Below are 26567 nucleotides of genomic sequence, written 5' to 3' on the forward strand. Positions count from 1 at the left end.
TAAATTTTTATTTGCACATATATATCACCAGTTAGCTCCAAGGGTGCTTCATAAAACACAATAAAACACACTCTATTCTCCTAGCACTTACACAGAATAATAAAATTGCATAAAATATTAAACAACATTTTTAAAAAGGAAAAAAGGAGGAAAAATTACAAAGTACTAAATCAAAATTGAATTAAGGATGCATGTTCTGCATGTTCTGATAACTAGAAGTTAGTCAAGGTGTGAGAAAAATGCTTTAAGTCCTAATATAGCATCTGGGAAGGAGTGTGGTTTAACTCTACTCATTTGTGTTCCCCTTCTTAAAAATAGACCCCACCTCTTTTCCTTAACATGAGAAATGAGAGATTTGCTGTCAGGGTTACTCTAGCAGCTGGGGTGGGGTATCATGAAAGATGTGGAGAGCTCTCAGAAATGTGATCCTCACTGATTTCTCACACACAGAGAGAAGGGGAGATACTTCAGATTCTTTCTCATCACAGGTTTCTCAAATAATTTCTATTTTGGTCCTGGCTTTCTTCCATGTCATAGTATGTAGTCCCTTAACAATAAAAGACTTATATTTGGTTTCCCAAAAGCAACAAGCCTCGTGTGAAATTTATTCCTAAACCAAAATCCATACATCACGCACAAACAAGCTCTAAACTTACAGCCCTTGAATAGATAAGCAGAGAAAATGGAATAACAAGTTTAAAAAAAGATCCCACTGTTTATATAATCAGTTAAGTTCTCCTGGAGAATGTAATTGACAGAAAGTGGAAATATCATGCACAGAAATACCAATGAAGATTTTCCTCTTCAGTGGGAACAGCTGCTACCACTTCTGGTTGGAAAATGCCCCTTTCACTAGTATTATATGCAAAATCACTCTCTCCCTGCTCGGCTATTCCTACTTCCTTTCTCTCATGCACAGAACAGCATATCATCATGATGACCAGAGTAAGTCATTTTAGACATTTACTGACAATCAATTATTGATTATCATTGTTTTTAGCAGTTTAGTTAAATTGAAGATATGTAGTTCAAATTTTGATATGTTAATTTCCAAAACTACTTCTTGTAGGCATGTGCATCTCTGCACCTTTGTGCCCAGAATAGCTTGCTTTATTAGAATGCAGGTTCTTTCTGCTATATATAGCTTACTCTAATTGCATCACTGGCTATAAGAAAATTAATTTACAGTCTAACCCTAAAAATGCAATTCTGCTAATCAGTATCCTATGCTCACCCAAAAGAGGAGATATATATGTGCAGGGGGGTGGGGGAGGGAACACTCACTGAGGTACAGAAAGTCTAGCAATAGTGCCAGAATCCATAAGAACCCTGCCACAAACCCAGGGGTGGTGCCAGGGTTTTCAGCGTTTGCAGCTGGCTGGCCGGGTGCTCCCTATGCGCACGCGCATGCACATGCACGCACACTGACCTGCATGATAACTTCACGTGTGATGTCATCATGGAGCACGCCCCCCGCCAGCCCGATCACTGTGGCGCATGGCTGGGACAGTGCGTGGCTGGCCTCCGAGCTCTCCCGCTGTCATGAGTCAGCCCCAGCCCCGGCTGGCCACCTTACCTATTGCTTCAGAGTCCTCCTCAGAAGATGAGCAGGAAGGGCCAGAAGGGTCTTCTCTAGAGCCAGAAGCCCCTGCAGAAGCTATTGGAGAGGAAGAGCAGTCAGAAACCACTGCTGCTGCTCCAGGAGGAATTCAGCAAGAACAGCCTGGAGCTTCTGCAGAGACTGTCAGGGAGGAGGAACAGCCAGAAACCTCCACAGAGGCTGTAAGAGACAAAGACTCCCACAGGGCAAAAGCGAAACCTGAGCACCTGGGGCCAGCTGAAAGGAGGAAACATAGAGATAAGTCAGCTCTGTTGGATAGGCGAAGGAGCGCCCGTTTACAGGCGCAACACCGAACTGAATTGTTAGAGAGAGAGGCAACAGCTGTTCCTCATTAGGACAGCATAAAAGGAAGACGCCGAGGAAACCAAGCGTGGAAGCAACTCAGCTCGCCACTCCCTGCTACCAGAGCTCTACGCCTGGACGCTCTTGCCCTGCCTTGTGCCCTGCCCTGCTGTTGGATTGGATTTTGACCCCGGCCTGCTTTCTGACTACTCTTCTGCCTGCTCCTCTCTCTGACTGACATATTGGCTCTGACACCTGACCTGACTCCTGGACTACTGACTTCCTGCCTGTTGTGTTCTGCCCTGCAGTACCAGTGGGCCTCCTGCCTGCTGAGCCCAGCCCTGTGCGCGACACGTTGCTTCCACCACAACTCAGCAGCTACTGGCAGCATGGATGCAGCCACAGCTGCTGCACTTGTAGCTCAGAACCAGACGCTGCAGCAGACGGTGACCCAACTGAGCAATGCTGTGGCTCAGCTTCAGCAACAGCTTCAGCAGCAAGCTGCGGCAGTGCCGCCGCCGGCCACGCCCAAGTGCCCAGTGAGTCCACCAGAAAAGTTCGCGGGCAATGTGGAGGAGTTTCCTGTCTTCCTAGCCCAGTGCCAGTTGTACATCAGCCTGCGCCCCCGAGACTTTCCTGATGATAAGACCAAGGTGGGCTTCATCCTGAGTCTCTTGAAAGGTCAGGCGGCCAAATGGTCTACCCCTCTGCTCCTGGAATCATCGCCGCTGCTGCAAGACTATACTGGGTTTGTGGAGCGGCTCCAGCAAACTTTCGCCAACCCCGTTAAGGCTGAGAGCGCCAACCGGCGCATCCGACGGCTCCGCCAGGGACGGGGGTCCGTGGCCACCTACGCGACAGAATTCCAGTTACTGGCTCAGGACCTCGCGTGGAACGAGGCAGCGCTGCAGGACCAGTTCATAGAGGGCTTGTCTGATGCGGTTGCAGATGAGCTGGCCCGAACAGAACGCCCCAGTTCCCTTCAAAACCTTGTAGTGCTGTGCCAGCGCATTGACCAGCGCCTGGAAGCCTGGAGACAGGCGCGCAGCGAAGGGGCCTGGCAGGGAAGGATGCCCCGGCTGGTGCCTGCAGGCCCCTCCTCTGCCCCCACTGCTCCAAAGGGGGCGGAGGGGGAGGAGCCCATGCAGCTGGGCGGCGCCCGACCCCGTCTTACGGCCGTGGAGAAAGCAAGGCGACGCACCCAGGGGCTCTGCTTGTACTGTGGCGGGGCCGGCCACTATGCCAACGCCTGCCCGGAAAAGCGCCACCCAGAAGGTGCCGCAAAAGACCGGTCCCGGCTCGCGGCGACCCACGCAGACCGGGGCGAGAGGTTTACACCAATGGGGCCCTTGACGTCGGAGGGGGACACCTCCTCCTCCACCTAGAAATCCAGTTGCCAGACGGGCGGCGCGTGGAAACCCGTGCCATGGTCGACTCCGGCGCTTCCCGGAGTTTCATGGACCGGCAGTTTGCCCATCAGCACCACATCCCGTTGCACGAAAAACCTGTTGCTGCCCTAGTGGAGGCCATCGACGGGCGGCTACTGAAATCCGGTCCAGTAACCCACGAGACTGAGCTGGTGGAGGTAGCTGTGGAAGGCCACCGGGACCGCGTCCAGTTTGATGTAGTCTGCATGCCGCACTTCTCGGTGGTGCTGGGGCTGACCTGGCTCGTGGGCAGCAACCCGCTCATCGACTGGAAGCGCCAAGTCGTCCAGTTCCCGACCAGGAAGCCGGATCCCCTCCCGAAGCTGCTTGCCAGCACAGACGCCAAGGTCCAGGGATCCCTGCTGCCACCCCACTATGCAGAGTTCGCGGACGTGTTCGAGGAGAAGGGGGCTGATCAACTACCTCGGCGCAGACCGTACGATTGTGCCATCAACCTGATTCCTGATAAACCCCTTCCCAGCGGACGCCTGTACTCGATGTCGGAGCCAGAACGAGTGGCCCTCAAGGACTTTTTGGCAAAAAACCTAGCGCGGGGGTTTATCCGACCCTCAGCCTCTCCGACATCTGCACCAGTCCTGTTTGTCAAAAAGAAGGGAGGGGACTTGCGGTTATGCAACGATTACCGGGCCCTTAACCAGATTACAGTCAGAGACCGCTACCCACTACCTCTGATCCCTGACCTCTTAGAGCGGCTCCAAGGAGCAACTCGGTTCACCAAACTAGACCTGCGGGGAGCATATAACCTCATCCGGATACGGTCAGGGGATGAATGGAAGACAGCTTTCGGGACTCGTTACGGCCAGTTCGAGTACCTGGTAATGCCCTTTGGCCTATGCAACGCGCCAGCAGTCTTCCAGTGTTTCATCAACGACGTGTTCCGGGACCTCCTCGACCACTATGTCATCGTGTACCTGGATGACATTCTGATTTACTCCCGCAACTCTGCCAGGCATGGGGAGCATGTGCGTTCTGTGTTGGAGAGACTTAGACAGCATGGGTTGTATGCCAAGCTCGAGAAATGCGAATTTGACCGGGAAGAAGTTGAGTTCCTGGGACACCGAGTGTCCAACCAAGGAGTACAGATGGATCCCACTAAGGTCGAGGCGGGTACTTTCCTGGCAGGCTCCCCGAAACCGTAAAGAGGTTCAGCGCTTCTTAGGGTTTGCAAACTACTACCGACAGTTCATCCCTGACTTTGCTGCACTAGCCGTCCCCTTGACCCGATTGACACGGCCCCGCCTGCCATTCCAATGGACCCAGGAAGCCCAACAGGCCTTTCAAACCCTGAAGACCCGGTTTACGACTGGACCGGTCCTTGTGTACCCAGATCCGAGCCTCCCGTTCATAGTGCAGGCTGACGCCTCTGACACCGCTTTGGGAGCAGTCTTAGCACAAAAACGCTCCTCCCACGAGGTGCCCCAACCATGTGCCTTCTACTCCCGACAGCTCACTCCAGCTGAGCGGAATTACACTATCTGGGAGAGGGAGCTGTTGGCCATCAAGGCTGCCTTTGAGACCTGGCGGCACCATTTGGAGGGAGCTCGGCACCCGGTGGTGGTATATACAGACCACCGTAACCTAGAACATCTGCAAACCACCCGAAACCTAACGCAACGCCAAATCCGATGGGCGTTGTTCTTCTCCCGCTTTCAATTTACTATCCAATACATCCCTGGCTCACAGAACAAGTTGGCGGATGCCCTGTCCCGGAAACCTGAATTCAGCCGGCAGGCAGGAGAGAAGCCGCCAGCCACAACCATTCTGGCTCCTGAGTGCTTTGCAGCCACCAATGCCCCAGATGCCCTGCAGGATCGGATCCGGCAAGCTCAAAGCACAGACCCCTGGACACAACGCATCACCCAGGGACTACAGGACCCCGCGCAGCCAGACCCCCCAGGCTATCTCCAGCAGCAGGGCCTCCTTACATATGAAGGCCAAGTCTATGTTCCCCCGGGTGCTCTACGAGGGGAGGCACTGCAGCTTGCTCATGACACCCTAGCAGCTGGTCACTTTGGGAGATACAAGACCTTGCACCTATTGTCCAGGGATTTCTGGTGGCCCCGTATGCAGGTGGACGTGTTTCGCTACGTGCAGTCCTGCGATACATGCCGGCGGGCCAAAGACCTTCCAGGGAAGCCAACAGGACTGTTACAACCGCTGCCCACACCCGAGGGGCCCTGGGAAACCGTTTCCATGGATTTTGTCACGGACCTGCCACCCTCTAAAGGGCACACATGCATTGCGGTGTTTGTTGACCTATTCACCAAGCTGGCCCACTTCGTACCTTGCCCATCGCTGCCTACGGCCAAAGATTTGGCATACCAGTATGTCCAAAACGTGTTCCGGCACCATGGGATTCCCCGGCACCTGGTCTCAGATCGGGGGGCGCAATTTACGTCGCGTTTCTGGAAGGCCCTCCAGACACTGCTCGGAACCCAGGTTCACCTGTCCTCGGCCCATCATCCACAGTCCGATGGGCAGACGGAGCGGACCAATGCCACGTTGGAGCAATACCTGCGCTGCTATATAAACTACCAGCAGGATGATTGGGCAGACCTCCTAGCCATGGCCGAATTTGCGTATAACAATTCAGTGCACGCCTCCACACGCCAGACCCCATTCCTGGCCACCTACGGACGCCACCCACGTTACTTTCCCAGAACAACGCCAAACTCATCAGTACCGTCAGCAGATGACTTTGTCCGGGAGCTGCAGGCCCTACACCTGGTTCTGCGGGAACAGTTAGACCGCGCCAAACGGGCCTACAAAGCAACCGCGGACCGGCGACGGCGGGAAGGGGACCCTTTGAAGGTGGGGGACTCGATGTGGCTTTCCACTCGGCACATTCGGTCACAGCGGCCCTCCCAGAAATTGGACCACCGGTTCATCGGGCCCTACCGAATTACCGCCGAGATCAATCCTGTTGCCTACCGATTGGAGCTCCCACCAACACTCCGGATCCACCCCGTGTTCCATCGCTCCCTGCTCACCCCGGTAGCACCTCCACACCCCCTCCGTGAACCTGTACCACCGCCTCCCCCGGTCCTGGTAGACGGACAGGAAGAGTACGAGGTAGAACGGCTCGTAGACTCTCGCTGGCACCGGGGCCGTCTGCAGTACCTGGTGGAATGGAAGGGCTATGGACCCGAGGATAGATCATGGGAACCGGCCGAGAACCTCCACGCACCCCGCTTCATCCGCCAATTCCATCGGACCTACCCTAGCAAACCCGGACCTTCGGGTGGAGGGGGCCTTGGGAGGGGGGATGGTGTCATGAGTCAGCCCCAGCCCCGGCTGGCCACCTTACCTATTGCTTCAGAGTCCTCCTCAGAAGATGAGCAGGAAGGGCCAGAAGGGTCTTCTCTAGAGCCAGAAGCCCCTGCAGAAGCTATTGGAGAGGAAGAGCAGTCAGAAACCACTGCTGCTGCTCCAGGAGGAATTCAGCAAGAACAGCCTGGAGCTTCTGCAGAGACTGTCAGGGAGGAGGAACAGCCAGAAACCTCCACAGAGGCTGTAAGAGACAAAGACTCCCACAGGGCAAAAGCGAAACCTGAGCACCTGGGGCCAGCTGAAAGGAGGAAACATAGAGATAAGTCAGCTCTGTTGGATAGGCGAAGGAGCGCCCGTTTACAGGCGCAACACCGAACTGAATTGTTAGAGAGAGAGGCAACAGCTGTTCCTCATTAGGACAGCATAAAAGGAAGACGCCGAGGAAACCAAGCGTGGAAGCAACTCAGCTCGCCACTCCCTGCTACCAGAGCTCTACGCCTGGACGCTCTTGCCCTGCCTTGTGCCCTGCCCTGCTGTTGGATTGGATTTTGACCCCGGCCTGCTTTCTGACTACTCTTCTGCCTGCTCCTCTCTCTGACTGACATATTGGCTCTGACACCTGACCTGACTCCTGGACTACTGACTTCCTGCCTGTTGTGTTCTGCCCTGCAGTACCAATGGGCCTCCTGCCTGCTGAGCCCAGCCCTGTGCGCGACACCCGCTCAGTTGCCTGCGCCTCTGCAGATGCCTGCCTGTGGCTGCTGCACCCGGCCGGGGGCGTGTGCTGGCGGTGGCGCTGGGCAGGAGGGATAGGAGGCTGCAGCTCTGTGGCATGCGCTCCCGTCCCTCATGCCTCCTCCGGCGCTCCCTCCAGCACCCCACGCCTGAGGCCACCGCTTACCTGGCCTCAATGGGCGTGCCAGCCCCGCACAAACCACCAGTCATGAAGTGGTTTGCTGATGATGATTCTATGGCAGGCAGGACAGAACGCAGCCATGCTCTCTCTTCAATATCAAGCCACTATTGCCCACACACAGCACACAACAAAGGCGGGAACAACAGGATGCTTCACAGTCCCTTGGAAGGAGCAGCCTGGGGTGACCAGGAGCAGCACTCAAATGAATACAGGGAGCTCAGCTTGCTACCCTTATGTAAACAGATTTCCTTTTCCCAGGTACACACAAATGGAAGGAAACATGAGCACTCCAGCCATAACATTTCCATGCCCTTTTAACTTACTGAGCAGACACAATGCTGATAGAAAAATCAAGCATTCCGGTCTTGAAGTAGGTCAGGCTTGGGAGCATCAACCTTTTGCCAGGCAAAAAGAATTCAGACACTGAGGCAGGAACAACAGTATGCTCACAAAAATGCATTCCTGTTAACTCCCCAATAGTTCTTGGGGGAAAGGCACCTTGCACTAATCAGGGACCAGAACTGCCTGATGAGGCAGTTCATTTTGCTGTGCCTGAGGAGGGCGGCAACATTTTACCCAGGACTTCCTGCATATATGTGATCTGTGCATCACTTAATTAACCCTGTCTCTCTCAGCCATTGTAAACAGTGCAGAAGGGGGAAGTCTTAAAGCTCTGCTGACGATGCCTCACTGTGCTCTTAGCATAATGTCATGCTGGTGAAAATGGGGACCACAACTACACACCAAACATTCCTCTTTAATGCTTCCGACTGTTGTTCAAGCCTGGCTCCTGTACCACCACAAACTGCTTCACAGACAGTTGTTCAAACAATACCATTAACTCTCTGATCTTGCTAGTGTAACATTATTCCAGCACTGTGGGCATGACCAGGGCTGGAGAGGTTTAAGATGCCAGCTAAGACTTGCCACTCATTCATATGCTAGCACTGAAATTCCACTTCCCCTATGAAGACAGGTTAAAGTGCTTGGGGATCTTTAGCTTGGAGAAACAATGACTGAGGTGTGACATGATAGAGGTTTACAAGATTATGCATGAGCTAGAGAAGGTAGAGAAAGAAGTATTTTTCTCCACTTCTCACAATCCAAGAACTTGTGGTCACTCAATGAAATTGCTGAGCGGTTGGGTTAGAACAGATAAAAAGAAGTACTTCTTCCCCCAAAGGGTGAATAACACATGGAATTCACTGCCTCGGGAGGTGGTGGCAGCTTCAAGCATAGACAGCTTCAAGAGGGGATTGGATAAACATATGGAGCAGAGGTCCATCAGTGGCTATTAGCCAGTGGCTATTAGACAGATGGAACTCTATGTCTAGGGCAGTGATGCTCTGTATTCTTGGTGTTTGGGGGAGCAATCAGTGGGAAGGCTTCTAGTGTCCCTTCACCACTGGCAGACCTCCTGAGGACACCTGGGTTTTGGCCACTGTTTGACACAGAGTGTTGGATTGGATGGGCCATTAGCCTGATCCAACATGGCTTCTCTTATGTTCTTATGTTCACTAGGGTTATACTGGTGTGGCTTTGCTCCAGCATATCTCCCGATACTCTAAACTGTTCAGAGATGGGGTTTAGGACTGCAGTGTTTGTTGTTGTTAATTTTTGCATATTTTAGACCTTGCAAATCATGTAATATGCAGTTCACACTTTAGCCTTGTCATAATTAGTGCTTGTTAAAGGAATGTATGCATATCTCCTTTTCCACATATTGTATTCCAGTTGTTCAAGGCACACTGGGAAAAGAAATGAAACAGAAGACTCAGAAAGGTGCATGTCACTGCAAGTTACATACAGAAGAAATCTTCTGGCCAAAGACAAAGCAACAACTTGTTCTATCCGCAGTTCTTCCATGGATTGTTTATACTTGCATAACAAATTTCTGATTAGGCATCCTGCCTCCCTAACAGATGGCCATTACATTACGCTATTATACAGAAAAGCTGAAATGTGCATTGAATTTGAGTATTTTGGACGCCACTTCTCACATGCCAAATGAGATTTCCCAGTAAGCCATTTTTATTATTATTATTAGATGTTACCTCGGGTACATTGGTGAGAATTTGAATACACAAAAACAAAACATGAATCTTCTTCCAGATTGAAGGGGTGTTAAAATGAAATGAAGAGGGACAAGTCCCACCCATGGTGATTTCACAGATGTAAATGTCTAGCAGTATTGGGTAATATTCAGGTGTTTCCTCCATGTTTTATTATAGTTCCAGACTCCAGAATCAGGAGCAGTTCAAGGCCAGGTATTACATATAGCTCTACTTAGTCTGGATCTGTGAAGGATTCTAGTGGGTGTTTGTTCTGAATAAAGTTATACTTGGTTTACTTGAGAAGGCTTTTTTTTCTAGGAAAAGAGGTGGTGGAACTCAGTGGGTTGCCCTCGGAGAAAATGGTCATATGACTGGTGGCCCCACCCCCTGATCTCCAGACAGAGGGGAGTTTAGATTGCCTTCCGCGCTGCTCAGCTGCTCAGCGGCATGGAAGGCAATCTAAACTCCCCTCTGTCTGGAGATCAGGGGGCGGGGCCATCAGCCATGTGACCATTTTCAAGAGGTTCCAGAACTCCATTCCACTGTGTTCCAGCTGAAAAAAAGCCCTGGCCACAAGCATATGACTGAATGACCGCTTCTTACCCATGGTATCTACTATTTATCTCCTTTAAGGAATATAATTGGTCTGCAGTGATATTTTATAGTTTTCAAGATATAAATGAATCGTTTATATGAATAATGAAGGTCAAAGTGTAATTGGGTTGAACTGTACTTGACCAACTTCTGTTCATGGTAAAAATGTTTGCTTCTTTGAATTTTAAATCAACGTATCTTTTTTTGCATTTGCACATCTTTCAGTGTCACTTGGAAACAGTCATACAGGAACAGGGCAAGAAAGGCAGAAAGTTGCCTAGATTTGATTTAAATTATAGCTGCTCTGCCTCTTGGGTATTAGTGTTTTTTCCCCAAGTTTGCCACAGACAAAATACTTAATTATTTGACTTTAAGGAAAAATAATCTCAAGTCAGTTTCATCAGTCAAGGAGAGCTTCATTCAAGCTGGGCAATTTATTTATTTATTTACTGTATTTTTATCCTTCACCCAAAAATTTCAGGGCAAGGTGCATTGTTCTCCATCACAATTGTCCTAACAACAAACCTGTGAGGTAATTAGATGAAAGAGTCTGATTGGTCCAAGGTCAACCAACAAGCTTCCATGGCAGAGTGGAGATCTGAATCTGAGTTTCACAAATACTCGTCCAACAATTTATCCATTATGCCAAATTAGTCTCTAGTAGGAGTTAAAGTGATCTACTTCTGAACTTGTGCCAACAGTGGCTAATGCCTTTTGGGTAAGGTAGGTCAAATGTCAAAATATGCTTGTAAATTTATTTTAATTACAAACAGAGTAACGGGGGAGTTTATTTCACAATGCAATTGTATATTACAAGCTAGGAAAATTTGAACATGTTATTTTCAAACTTCAGTGACTTCACTGCAAATAAATGACATTGCTATAATATCAAGAATGAATCTTGAAAACTGCATAGCTTCAAAATACCATGCTTTAATCTCTCCCTGCAATTCATTCCAATGAACACATGAGTTGCTTGGACACTCCAAACCAGAAATAACTTGATGATGATTGTTTATGTAGACAAGCAGCTTTCATATGTTTGGTAACATAATACAAAACCCAAACAGGGCCCAGTGAAGACTAGACTCCAAACATGGCTCCTCATTGTTGCCTTCTTTTACCATTCTTATCTTATTTATTGTTTAATTTATACCCTGTGTTTCTCTCCAATAGGAAATGGAGTGTTGAAAGCAGCTTTGCTGGGAGGTTGGGGCCACACAAGCAAGCATCCTCATTCCCCCGGCACTTTTCTCTCCTCTATTGGGCGAGTCCTTCCTCAGCTTCAAAGGGGCAGTGACTCATTCAGTGCAAACCAAAGGGCACAAGGGCTCTTGCCCCCTGTCTCTTAGCTTGGAGCACAAATCTGGGGGTACAGCTGCTGGACTTGCAAAAGATGGAGACTTACACCAGAAACCATACCTTGAGGACTAGGACCAGCATGAATAGAGCAACACCTGTTGGACAATGTTAACTGTAGGTCTGGGCTGCTGCTTGGTTATCTGTGGACCAGCATGTTGAATGTGAGGCTATTGTGGAGGTTATCTCTACCTGGAGCAGGATGTATGCATTATCCCAGTAGATATGGGAGCTGGTAAATATGGGCTGTGGGTTATCAAAAATGGCCAACTTCAGGCAAGGTTGTTCGCTTCTTGTCCAACCTCCGTCGCATCCCTAAGGATGATGATGCAAGGTCCTCTTTCCCCCTCACTTTCTCTCAAATGCTGCTATGCAATGCCAGATTGGGGAGGCACAAATAAAATTATGTTGGTGCAGGAGGAGGGAACTGACCAGGCTTGCATAACCAGATAAGAAAATTTAGCTGTATAAACAGAAAAGGAGAAATTAATGCCAACAGAAAACACCAAGATAAAGTAAATAAATTAGAGTGCTCCCAGAGAGCACAGCCTCATAGTGTCCATTTGCTCAAAACAGCTTGCATAACCAAGACATGGTTGAAAGAAAATAACATAGTGTCCCTCTCCCAGATAACTGCACTTGCACTGCAATCCTAAACAGAGTTGCTCCAGTCTAAGCCCACTGATTGTAATGGACTTAGACTGGAGCAACTCTGTTTAGGATTGCACTGTTCGTTATGCAATCCTCCATCAAAATTGCAGTCAGAAAGGGAGGTGGTATTTCTATTGTACTCAGTGAGACTTGCAACTTCTGGAGACTCCTGGTACAATCTACAGGAACTCATTGACTGTATGTTCCTTAAATTGGGAAGTAAGCATAGATTGGTTATACCTAGTTCCCCGGTAAGCACCCTTTCTGAGCTGGCTGAGGTGCTCTCAGACATGATGCTGGAGACATCTTGACTGATAGTTCTGAGTAACTCTAACATCCACACTGAATGCTCCATGTCAAGGCTAGCCCATAACTTCATAACTTCCTTGGCAGCCCTAGACCCAGGCAGGAAAAGGGCCACTTCTTGGTCTTACTCTTGTGCGCTGAGCCTTTAAGGGGAGATCTTTCAGAATTGGAGATTTGGCCTGAACCATGGACTGACTGTCACCTGGTGACATCAAGGGTGAATAAGGTCCTGGTATCCTACGAAAAGAGGAGCCAGCCAAAATGATCCACCCACAAAGGCTCATGGACCCTCCGAGATTCCAAAATGACCTGAGGGATTTTAGAATTCCAAACACATACTCTATTGAGGATGTGATGGAAGCACAAAATATGAAGCTCCTGAAGCTATTGATAAGATTGCTCCTTGCTGATCCCTTCCTCCCTTGCAGCGGAAATCAGCTCCGTGGTTCACTGTAGAGCTGGGTGATCTAAAGAGGGCTGGAAGACATCTGGAAAGATGCTGGTGGAAAACTCATGCTGAATCACATAGAGCATCCTACAGAGCACATTTGAAGACTTATGAAGCTGTGGTGATAGCAGCAAAGAAATATGCCTTTTCTGCAACTATTTTATCAGCTAGTTCATATCCATTGTTTAAGGTATCTCAACTCTTTTGATCCTTAAATCTGAACCTTCACGGTTTGAGAACAGACAATTACCTGTGACACTTTTGCAAAGTATTTCACTAATAAAGTAACTCAAATATGCTCTGATCTGGATGCCACCTGTAATGGTGAGCCAAAAGCAAAGCTTAACCTTCTGTCCAGTTCATTTCTGAATCATTTTAACCCAGTCACAGTGATGGATAGTGAAAAAATTATAGCATCTGTGAAGACCACTACTTGTACACTGGATTCTTGTCCATCCAGGCTGCTAAAATGTTATAAAAGACTACATGAATCAATCACTAACGTCCCCTCAGCATCTCAAAGAGGCAATCATCTGCTTACCACTTTAAATAAGAATGCTCTGGCCAATTATCGTCTCCAATCTGCCCTTTCTGGGCAAAGTGGTTGAGAGAGTAGTAGCTGACCAACTTCAGGCCTTCTTGGACAACTCTTTTACTTTGGACCCATTTCAGTCTGGTTTTAGGTCAGGCTATGGGACAGAGATGGCTCTGGTGGCACTAACTGATAACCTCCTCCCGAATATAGATAACCTCCTCCTGGATCTAACTGCAGCCTTTGACAATATACCATGCCATATTGTTGAGGTATTTGGAGGCAGAAATAGATATCAGGGGATGTGGCTTAGACTAGTTTAAATAATTCCTCATAGAACGGGCTCACAAGGTTGCTATTTGAGACCAGCTATCTTCAGTGTGGGAATTATCTTGTGAAGTTCCACAAGGCACAGTCTTATTACATAGACAATGTCTATGTAAAGCCTTTAGGAGAACTCATCTGTAGCTATGGAATTGGATGCCATCCATATGCAGATGATACCCAGCTCTATATCTCACTATCTAAATCCCCTGTTGGTTCAGCAGAGGTACTGAGTTGCTGCTTGACAACTGTTGTCAATTGGATGAAAGCAAACAAACTGAAATTGAACCCAAGTAAGACAGAAGTGATGCTGGTTGGAAAAGCAGATATCTTGAAGGACATTGTGCTTCTGAACTGGCTGACTCAGGTTAAGAGCCTAGGGGTTATACTAGACCCAACACTGCTGTTAGACAAGCAAGTAAATGCAGCTGCAAAAAGGTCTTTTTCCAACTCATACTAGCCTGGAAGATGTCTCCTACCTTGACTCAGCTGACCTGGCCACCTGGATTCATGTCACAGTAACATTGAGATTAGATTACTGTAATCCACTTTACTTAGGTCCCTTGACCCCAAGTCAACTTGGAGACTCAAGGTGCTGCAGAATGCTGCAGCTTATTTAATCTCAGGAGCTAGATGGAGCATGAATATCTCCCCTATTCTGCAGTTACTCCATTGGCTGCCCATCAATTATTGGGCTCAAAATAAAGGTCATGTCTACTAGATTCAAAGCCCTTCATGGCCTTGGCCCCTCATATCTGCAAAACCTCCTCTCCACCTATGTTCTACCTTGGCAGCTTCACTCATCTGCAGATGCACTCTGCAGTTGAGCAAAATGAACAGCTGCATACACACATGTGCTTTCTCTGTGGTAGCCCCCATCTTATGGAATGGACTGCCTGAGAAGGTCAGGAAAGCTCCCACTCTTCTGGCTTTATGCAAACTATGCAAAACTGAATCATTCAGGAGGACCAGATTGTAGCTCAGAGAGATTTCTTGGTATAACAGGAGTAGAGATGGGCATGAACCAAAATATGAACCAAAGTTCGGCATGAACTGGGCTGGTTTGTAGTTTGTGAACCAGCGGTTCATCAGAGCCCATTTCTGATGAACCGCCACAAATTTTAGGCTGGTTCATTTGGTTCATTTTCCATATTGGCACTGCAGACAGCCTGGCACCAATCAATCAGTTTCCTTGGCAATGGGGGATGGGCTTTCTGCAGACCTTCTGCTGATCTGGAAGTGACCTTCTGCTCACCCGGAAGTGATGATTTGCTGGTCGGGAAGTGACATTTTCACGAACCAAATGAACTGGTTTGTGAACTGGAGCAGGTTCGTGAAAGTTCATGGCTCGTGGTTCATGAAACACAGTGAACCACGAACCGCATGGTTCATTTTTTCCCCAGTTCGTGCTCATCTCTAGACAGGAGCTATAGACTATGTTATTGTGTACTATTTGCTGATGGAGATATGCTCCTATAAAGGAGTTTCCACATTTGCTGAACGTGCCACGTTAATTAGTTAGGCTTTATTTCAGAAAGCTTTCATCTCTGCACTCAGCTTTATGCTTGTTTTCAAATTTTCTTCTACCATACCCTATTGTATCTGCTCACTGAATGTCCCAACTGTTGTTCATTACTGTGTTTTGCTCAGTGAAAATCTTAGTTGTTGATTATATTATATTTCACTTGCACTGTGTAATTGGCCTTGGGTCTCAGTGAGAAAGGCAGACTATAAATAAATAAATATTTTAATATTGGCATCTCTGTGCTGTATTTTTCTAATTAGTCCTAAAACAGCAAAAAATAACAGTGGTATTCAGTGAAATGTGTTTAGTCCAATTTTGGGGGGATAATTTTAAACATATGATACATTGAAACAGACAACATCAAGTAAAACAAAAAGAAACTAAATTGGCCATCTCAGTTGGTCGCTAGTAAAAACCAAAAGAAGGATATTCTGTAGGAGAAAGCTCATAAAGGAATTGGGAGCATTGCCAAGAATGAGAACAGAAGGATAACTAGACAAAGAATAGTTTCCCTTTCTAAACAGCTGGATATTAAGATAACAAGAGTGCCCTGAGAAAGTGCCCTGTAGTTACTTGAAGGCAACACCTCTCTGGACTGAGCACCAGCTTTGCTTGGCACTAGCTGAAGCAATAACTTGGGTTTGTGCCACTGAGCCATAATTTGTAATAAACTGATTTTCGAGTTGAAAGAAAAGCCCTCAAAACCACCTCTCAGTTATCCTTTGACAAGCAGCCAACACAGCCCACCCTCTAAAACACTTAGCACCAGGAGGAAATTGCAACAATGGCTTATTTTTGAAATAATATATTAGTAGCAGGAGGATGTGAAATCAGATATATTAGTGCATTTTAGATGCTTTTGCTCTCAAGCTGCCAAATCCCAAGCTATATGGAGTACAAAATCTGCAGGAGCCAACAAAAGATCTGCATGAACTCTGTGTAACCAGCTTTTAAATCCAGCTTAAGACCCATCAGCCTTTTTGATGGGGATATACGGATTGGTCAAACATCACAAGCGGCTTGCAAAATATTGTATTTCCTGCTCTATCATAATGTGCACCATAGAGAGCCAAGCAGCAGCAGATAGATGACAGGCAAAAACATGTTCAATCATGTTTGTTTGTGAGCAGGTGTTCAGGGTGAGAGAGGATGCATCACGGAAATGAAAGACATCAAGTACGGCGGAAGATTTCTACTGTTCGGTTATAGCAACATCCATCAATACAGAGGTAGTTAAGACTTTGTCAGTGTTTCCATTTTAATCCCCATTTTGAAGAACTTATTACTTAGCTAGTATTAATCCATATTAAGTAGAAATCTAGTGTGCAGAGAGTTCCAGCTATGGTGGAAATGATTGAGAGTGAACAGTTACAGATTTACACTGACTATTGATTGGACCCCTTATTTGCAAGCTTTGATGAGCACAGATCTGGCATTGCTAGTTGCTCTATACCTGAGTTACATGCAATAAGAAATAATATTTTTATTACTCTCTAATTTCAGGAATCAGTTTGAATGAATATATTATGGATAACAATACTTCTAAAGCTTGAGAAAACACCACACATTTTATTATGGGGATAACCTGTCTAAAGTAAAAGGCTATAATTTTCCTAAATTTTATTTCTAAAAAGCTATCATTTCAAAGTGAAAGCAAAAATGTCTTTCTGAAAATAACGCTGTTATCTAAGGTGCCTGGCGCAATGTATTCATTACAACTACATGTAGTATTTGTCACTGACTGAGATGGGTATGAGACTTACAGTGCAATTCTGAAAAAAAATCCCAGAATCACCTGAGGCTCCATTTGGGATCCGTGGGGTGTGGGAGTGTGGCACATGGCTGCCATCTTTTGTGGATCCTGACAGTCTTCTGTTTCCTTCCAGGGAGTAACACAAGCTGTCTCTGACTTGAATTCCCAGCCAGCCAAGCAAGGTTCACTGGCTGGGCTACAGAGGGGCAGGGCAGACAGCAGACTTGGGGACCTTAGAGCCAAGCTACAAGTGATGCCTTACACGGGTTGGACACTTGTCAGCTTCCCTCAAGTTTTGATGGGAAATGTAGTCGTCCTGGTTTTACAGTTTGGCCCTCCATTACAGCTGCAAGACCCGGATGCCTACATTTCCCATCAAAACTTGAGGGAAGCTGACAAGTGTCCAACCCGTGTAAGGCATCACTTGTAGCTTGGCCCTTAGTCTTCACTCAGGTCTGCTACCAGTGTATTTGTTTGGGAGATGGGCCAGGCTCTGCTCAGCTAGCTGCTGCTTTCCTGTTAGGAAGGGGACAAATCAAGGCAAGAGCAACAAGGGAGAGCAGCAGCAGCAGGAGTGAAGCTGTGGGCTCCTAGTCTCCTCGCCTTCCTGGAGAACAACTGAGTGCTGTGGCAAGCTCTGGTGGCAAGACTCAGTGGCAGTGTGAGCAGTAGCAGCTCCTTCATTCTTTTTACTGTTCTGTACTGCAGCTAGCCAGCTTGTTCTGGAAAGTTTTAATGTGCAGTCATTAAAGATTCTAGCTTTCAAAAGGAGTTCTAGTCACAGTTCATATCATCAGTGCAGACATGGTTTTATTCATTTAGCCAAATCCATTCTTGAACTAGTGGTAAAAAGAATGGATTCCTTCATCCCTCATTGGGGAGAAGTAATTTGTGAGACAAAGACAGGAAAGGGGGCAATAAAAAGCTCATATGTCCCGTGTATTCCAAGAGGAAGGGAGTATCTGACTACAATTCCCACGAGCCTCTATTCTCAAAGGCACAGATTCATTATTTAGCATTCTCTAAGACTAATATACAAGCTTCCATAACAGCACATGTTCCCTCATCGCCTTTCCAGTGGAGGGCTGAATCCAGTGGCCAAGTAGGCACTTCATGGGCAGCCGTAGCTCCTTCCTGCCTTGCTGGAGGAGGATGAACAGGGGCCTGTGCTAGCATGCAGGCGGGTAACTGGGGAAGAGACCAAGGAACTGAGGGAGGTGGGGAGAGGAGGCCTGCAGGGCCTGATGAGGCAGTTTGTTTTGCTGTGCCTGAGGAGGGGGGCTCTCCTCCCCCTCCCACTACACTCCAGTTCCTGGGGGGGCTGTTAGAGTGCACATGTGCTTTATATGTTCATACAGGCTGCCCAGTCCCAATGTTCCTTGTGCTCTGTGCTGAGTCTGATGCTAGCCTATGAGCCTCCCAGATTGTGAGGCATCCTACCTGGGGGGATAGATGAGGATGAGGCACACGTAGCACTTCCCAACCATGTAAAATTGTGATGCCTTGCTCTGTGGAAGGAGAAGGGAGGAAAGAGAAGGGACATGTCCAATTGCCTTGCCTTTCAGGGCTGCAAGCTGCTTGTCCTCATTACTCCTGGGGTGGGGTGTCTGACTGACCCCAGCTGCAGCTGTCTGCCACTGTCATTGAGTGATTATTCCACATTTCTTGTCCTTCCCTGGCCCAGACGCAGAGTTTTGGTAAGAGCTGCATGTGTGTGCCCAACTCCTGAGGGATTGCCTGCAGCTCCAGTTTTGGTTGTCAATTCTCCTTTCCAGATCTATTCATGTGGAAGTTGGGAAAGGTAGAGGTCAGGATCTTTGGTGTAAAGAGACAGGGCCAGCGCCACCATTGAGGCAGTGAGGCAGGGGCTGTGGGGGCCGCGGGGCCAGAGGGGGGGCCGGGGGCGGAGGTGCACGTCCTGCGCCACTGCCGGCCAGCTCTGTGCCACCGCCACCACCGCCACATGCTCCCAGGCGGGCGCAGCAGCCACGGGCCAGGGACAACAGGCGGCTGGGGCAGCATGCAGCGCACAGGCGGCCTCATCGTGCCGTCCCAGCTCCCTGCCGGCGGCACTGCATGATGACATCATCATGTGGTGATGTCATCGCACAGTCCGGGGGGCACGCAAGCTGCGCGCACACACAAGGCTTGCCTCCAGTGCAAGAAACCCTAGGCTGTAAAGAGAATTACATATAATGAGACGATCCCAGAAAAGCCTCCCCTTCCTCCACGTACTGTGCTTGGTAATCCAGTTTTTTAATTAAAAAATAACATAAAATAAAAAGGAAGAGTGAGAGAGCGAGAGAAATCCAGCAGAGGGCTTTAAAAGAAATTGACAAGCTGAAATACAAAGGGTGTGTGTCGTTGTTGCAGCCAAAATCATCTTTTATAGTAGGACACTAGGGTTGCAGTTACTTTCTATATAGCCCCTTAAAGTGGATGTTGATTAGTTACTCTAGCACTCCTGGGTTATTGTTGGTAGTCCTTCACTTTTGTGCCTTCTCTGTACCACTATCAGCTTTAGGGAAGTTGTATGATTTGGTTTTCCTTTCCTTATGCTTTCAATATCATGGGCTGAATTCTACTGGATAACAGTGTGGTGGATCTCAGACTATCCTGACCTGGATGACCCAGGCAGGACGGTCTTGCCAGAACTTGGAAGATAAGCAGGGTTAGCCTTGGATAGTAATCAGTGGGAGACCTCCACGGAGGACCAGGGTGGTTTTGCAGAGAGACAATGGCAAACTGCCTAGTCAGTCTCTTGCCTGGTAAACCCCAGTGGGGGGTCACCATAAGTCAGCTTGCCTGGATGGGACTTTCCCACAGCCAGATCTCAAGCCATATGTTTTCCAGTTGAGAGTAGCATCTGCTATATTGTGCATATTTGAGTACAAGAACAGGTGTCTGAGTCATTAAGCAAGGCCCACCAATGGCATTTTACTTTTGACAAGGTTAGCTGCTATTTAATCCTGGCTTACAATTTGGATCACCTGGAATAAAAGTTATTTTAAGGCACATGAATATTAAGTGTTACGGTAAGTGGAAGAAAGCCAACAATTTGTTAAAGACTTTGATGCCATGGTCATAGATCCAGAGGAGTTAGCCATGTTAGTCTGTAGTATCAAAATCAAAAAGAGTCCAGTAGCACCTTTAAGACTAACCAATTTTATTGTAGCATAAGCTTTCGAGAATCAAGTTCTCTTCGTCAGATGCATGATCCAAACTGGTCAAATACAGAAGAGGAGGGGAGATAGGGGAGAGAAGGAGACATATATCAGAAGGGGACAGGATGCAATTAGCGGGGAGGCAACCAAAACATTCCTTTGCTAGTAAATGTAAACATCTCCTTTTGGTGTGGAGTCAGTTTGCCGTGTTAGTTTGCAGCAGTAAAAGCATCCAATTCCTATGTAGTATAAGCCTTCGATAACCACAGCTCTCCCTGCCAGATGCATCTGACAAAGAGAACTGTGGTCCCCAAAAGCCCACACCAGGCGTCACTGGGCTCCCCCAGTGCAGTTCTTATACTGTACAGTAAGTAGTCTTTCAACTGAGAGATGTTGCATGATCAGTGAGGAGCAGCCAAGCTTAAAGAAGCCTCCCCCCAAAAAAACTTTACTGTCCTAGATAACCCCCATCTTAGACTGAAAGGCAGGATAGTAATTGAATGTTGTTCCAATTCAATACATCTTTAGTAGTCAGGGAAAAGTTGAAAACACAGATTTTATGAAGCTAGATCAAGATGGGTAGCCACTAGAGGTGGGCATGGACTGAAAACCCCCCATGGACCATTGGCCCATGGTCCATCGCGTTTCACAGACCACGGAACATGAACTTTTCACAGACCTGCCCCGTTCACGGACTGGTTTGTCGGTCCATGGTCCATCACTTCTGGGGGCCCTAGGACTACCCCCTTCACACTCAGAGATGCCAAGCTTCAACAGGCTCTCCTCCAGCCACCCTCCAAGTTTGGCCAAGATTGCATTTTGGAGGTCTGAGTTACAGACCCCCAAAGCGGCCACCCCCAGGAAACTTCCAGTAGATACTAGTAGTCACAAATGCCAATTGACTTGCATTGGCTTGTAGCACCAAAAGTTGCAATGAAGCAAAATCAAAGAGAAAAGGGTGGGGAAAGAGCCCCCTCATTCACCACATAGGCACCTTCCCAGCCATTGCCTAGGGAATTAATTCTTGCTTCCTACTCGCATTGAGAAGAATGGCAGTTCTCTGGTTGGCAGGCAAAGCTTCCTATCAAGGTTTTGAGGGCTAAAATTGGTGTTCCCGTGGCTGCAGAACATTGATCTCCTCTGTTGTCTAGGGAATTAATTCTTGCTCCTTGCTCACATAGAGAAGAATGGTTGGCAGCTAGAGCTGCCTATCAAGTTTTAAGGGCTGCAGAAGGTCTGCAGATGTCCCCTCCGTTGCCTAGGGAATTGATAGATCAGCACCAGGATGTCTGGACTCATGGACCACAGACTGACGGACTGGCCAAAATGGACCAAAGTTCACAAAAAACGTGTGCCACAAACCATGTATTCACAAACCACGAACTGGGCTGGACTGTGTCAAATTTAGGTCCGTTTTCCAGTCTGTGCTTACCTCTAATCCTGACATTGGCATAGACACACACCTGTTGATAATAGTGAGCGGTTTCTGTGAGTGGTTTGAAATGAAACTTGTTATTACAATCCCTCTATTTTTTCTACAACAATGTAAAAACAAGGGGAGAATACTGCACAGAAAATATAGCACCAAAAATACAATATGACAAGGACTAGTTTGACATTTATAACCACTTAAAATTGTTGATAACATTCTGTTTGTTATAATGTAGAAGACTATGTATTGTTGAACATTTGTAAATTTTAAAAAAACCCTCTATTATAGTCAGGAGGAGGGGCTTCTCATTCTCTCCCAGCTCTAGGTTCCTCCAGGAAAGCTGCCACCACCCCAACTAAAACAGGCTGACACTTCACCAAATGCTGGGGAAGCTGGTGAGCCTCTGAGAGTGTGTAGCGTTATAGTAAAGTTATAGCAAGTAGCTGAGCAGAAGGCTCATAGGTAAAACATGACACAGTTTGTCTTAACATCGAAAAATCTTTATTGTACTACAGAAGTCTATAAAATACATATAGCACAAGAATATATATGGAAGGAGCAGTGCACAAAGTTACAGCTAATAAGAGAAAGAAAACAAGAAATCCAGAAGCATAATATTTAACTGACCCTTTTGAGTTTCCAAATACCTTAGGCATCTCCTGCTGGGGTGGCTGTCCAGTTCTTGGGAAGGTGAAGGCAACCCTGCCCTTTAGGATTCTTCATTTTCTGAACCACACACACAAAAGGCCTTTTTGTATCCTTGTTTCCAAAGAGGTCGATTCCGTACCATGGAACCCGTCTCTCCTAAATGCCATGCCCCTTTGTCACATTCTCCTCATCTCTCAGGACTCTGGTTTTACAATGGTACCAAAAGGCTAGAACAACATCCCATGATCCATCCCAGGATGTCAATTAGACTAAATGGTGTTTATTGCTCTATCCTTCCTGCATTCCCAGGGCTAAATCTGGAAAGATGAATCAAAGGCCAGGTTAATATAAAAAGGTCTATGCTCCCATCATGGCACTCTCAGTGAAATTCTATTCAACTTTTGATTCTGTTGACTACTTGCTCCTCAAAAATGTATACTTTTCTTCTTCCTGATGGCTCCTCTCAAGGGGGAAAAATTTAGTTGATTTCAGGAACTTTGTACAGTTTATAAATATATGAACAAGGAGAGACTCATCATGCCACAAACTGTTTTGGGTGCTTTGCCAAGCAATAGACATTCTGCCAACAGATTTTTTTTCAGTTTGAAATTTCTAAAAGAGGGGGAATGTAAATAGTCTGGCTCTTATCTGAAATTGGCTGACAATTGTCAGAGACAAACTAGTACTATTCAGTACCTGAGAACTCCACTCAGACATGGAAAGTCTTAAGGCTGAATTTACTGTTGGCATGGAAGACTGTACACAATTACCTTCTTTTTCCATCAGGGAATATATACTTCTGTGTTTTGTTTAGTAATATGATAGGACATAATTGTTGTTTGAAACGAATATTCAGGTACATCCATCCTCTTGTAGACTGAGCCATGATCTGAATACATAATGAACCATTCACAGGACTGGAATGAAATTACTAAAAAGGTGATCTCACAGTGATATGATACAGTAATAGGTATCTCAATTTCTCCATTGAGAAGCGTGAATGAAGCATACGGCAGAGACTGTGTACACACAATAACCACATCTGATGTACGCAAGCCACCAAGAGCCTTGACTTCGGCCACCATTAGTGTCCATCCCGATTCCCATATGGCTGATGAAGACAAAAGCAAAAAGTACTGCAAATGGCACAAACCACAGTATAATGGTGGTCTGGACTTGTTCTATGTCAAATAAAGTTGCTATCTCTGAGGCAAATTCCTCATACTCACTACTCATATCATTTAGTTGACCTTACCACATTACATTTTTCACATCGCATAGTGATTTTCTCTGCCCCTGCTGATGTAACAGCTGGATCTAATGAATTAATCTACAAGGAGGAAAAGCTTCATTTTTGATATAATCTTAAAGCCAGTACTAGTAAGAGGAGCATCATCATTGATTAACGCTCAATACCCACAAGGTAACAAAAGAAAATGGAAATAGTGTAAAAGGAAAGACTATCATGCTTGGTGCCACAGCAAGTAGCAATGGCCATTAATTATTAGTAGCTTTAACAACATGTTTATGAATTAATGGAGGATAGGTCTACTAATATCTATTTGCTAAATAACAGCAGGACTGGAGAGATCAACATGTTAAAGAAAATACAGTCTCAGATGACATCCATCCCTTTTTAGTCCTTCTCAGAATATTCCTTGCCATTTAGTCCACAAGGGTACCCAGTGAGCAGCCATGGGAGTGCAGTGATTCAAACCTATCCTGAAACGGTAACCACTACAGCACTCTGGTTTTTGTGAGATAGCTGCTGTTGACCTGCACCAAGCAGCTGGTCCCGGTGGAGTCATCTATGTTACATGGTATCAAGTCATCTGGTAGTTGCTGCCAGGTCCTGCCACTTCCCCCTTCCTTTTACTGCTAGAAACTAAGGCTTGACGCTGGCAATACTGTTGTGGTTGCGTAGCAGCACCCACAGAAGGCATTTATTTCTAAAAGCTACTGATGCTGCTTCTATTATTGGGGAGTGGAGAGGTTAAGCCCCAAGGTGTTTTTTTTTTAAGATTTCAGATTTTTCTGCAAACATGGGGCTTTTTTCAGGTTTGTGCAAGCAATTGTCTTGTCTAGTCATGGCTCCAGTCTCGGATTTAAGTATCCTCAGATTTGTCTAAATTGAAAATTAGATATATACAAGTGGGGGACCCACAAAGACTTGCAGGAGGCATTTCATTTTCCTTCCCTCTATGTCCTCTTTCCCTTCCTTGACCCCATGGCCTCTCCCCCTTTTCCTGCATCCTTCTCTCCTTCCTACCCACCTTTATCTGCCTCCCATCTTCACCTTTCCCCCTCCTCCACAGGCAGCCTCTTCCATATGGCCCAGTTGCATGTACTGGCTAAGTTGAGCCCAGTTGCATGGTAAGGAACCTACAAGGACTTGCAGAGGTACTTCACTTTTCCTTAAGTCTCCTTCCCTGGGTGAGTCCTGTAAGTCATGTGGTATCAAGTCATGTGGGCTGGGAGAAGGAGCATAGCAATGAGTTGCTGGAGAGGTGAGTGTTTTTCCTTGCCTTTCCTAAGCTGCCAGGGTAATAATTGACTTAGGGCCAAGCTACACATGACGAATGACACTTGAATGGCAAGTGGATTGAGTGGAGGGCAAGTGAACAGAGAGAAATACACTTGCTGTTCAAGTGTCATTCGTCATGTGTAGCTTGGCCCTTAGACTTGCTGTGGGTGTGAACACAGGTTGAGAGGAAGGGCCAAGCTACAAGTGACGAATGACACTTGAATGGCAAGTGGATTGAGTAGAGCGCAAGTGAATAGGGAGAAATACACTTGCTGTTCAAGTGTCATTCGTCACTTGTAGCTTCACCCACAGCTGGTGCTTTTGACCTGAGAATGAGTGGTGCACTTAGTGTGCAAGAGAGAGGTATTCTCATCTCTCCCTGTGTGTAGTGTGGCTAACTGAGGAGGGCCTGTCTGCTTGGGAGTTATTGCAACCAAGTCCTTAGCCATTGTCAAGCAGGAGGCATGGGCTATTGAAATTTAGAGGCCTTCTCCTCGCCAGATGTGCTAGTCAAAGTGCTCTTGGCCTGTGGCTTTTAGCCTGCGGATCAAGCCTGGGGTAAGGTTCCTACTTCCTACATATTTTTAATATAGATTTCCTTTGTTGTGTTACCACTTTTTCTCTCAGAAGGTACTAGACCAGGTTTTGAGGAGCCAGGGATCCTCACAGAAAGTAGATTCCAGGGAGAAAATCTATTTGTACAACAGTCATAAGCAGACCTGGAGAGATTCCTTGGGAGAGCTATAAACTGACCTCAGAGACCGAAACAGCCCTGGAAAGGGCCCTGCCTTTTACAGACAGAAACCAAGCCTGGAATACCGGCTAATGGTTGTCTAGCAACAGCCTCCGAGGGCAACTGATAAAGCTACAAGTTCTCTTCTTATCATTTTGGTTTTTTTTTTAAAATCCCCCTTTTCTAAGATTTCCAATTTTTTTGCAAACCAGGGGCATTTTTCAGGTGTGTAGGAAGATCTGTCTTGTCCATTCATGGCTTCAGTCTCCAGATTTAAGTATCCTTAGATTAGCACCACTTGGCTATTAGTATATAAGATTAATGCCTAAAATAAAAGGTGTGATGATGTCATCACATTGAATGTTTCTCTGCCGTGCATCAGTTCTTTGATTGATGCTTGCATGGGTGGGCAAATCCTCAACATGATAAAAATCACACCAGGCATTCGTTTTAGTGGGGGAGATGATTAGGAATGATATTACGCTGCTTTTGGCAGCAGCCTCACATTCTCCATATCATCTACTTTCCCCCTTAATCTCTTCTGCTAAACATACTTGTTTCCCTCCTCATTACACTGACTGAATATTTCACTTTTTTAAAGGTTAATACTGCAGCTCAGTTTGTGTCACATTGTATCTTGTACTTTATTTGTAAGCCAAATATGTATGAGGCTGAGTCTAATTTAGATGCTGCAGCTTTACCTTTCCTTAGGGACAAAGCCATTGTAACCATCTACAGACTGATGAATTGCATAGTAATGAAAGGAAAGACTATAGACTTCAGGAAGCGTAAGGAGGAGAAAGGCAATTAAATGCAGCTTTATTGTAGATAATGCAATATAATAATCAGAACTCTCATCTGTATTTTTTTTTATTGAACAGAGGAAATCCAATTTTTGGTATCTGCTTGTGAATATAGTTACCAGCTCAAACCTCCGCAGTCTATCTTATTAGTTAGGGTAGGGGTATTCTGCCTTGCTTCCA

The sequence above is a fragment of the Eublepharis macularius genome, chromosome 10 (genome assembly GCF_028583425.1).
Source record: "Eublepharis macularius isolate TG4126 chromosome 10, MPM_Emac_v1.0, whole genome shotgun sequence".
Classification (NCBI taxonomy): Eukaryota; Metazoa; Chordata; class Lepidosauria; order Squamata; family Eublepharidae; genus Eublepharis; species Eublepharis macularius.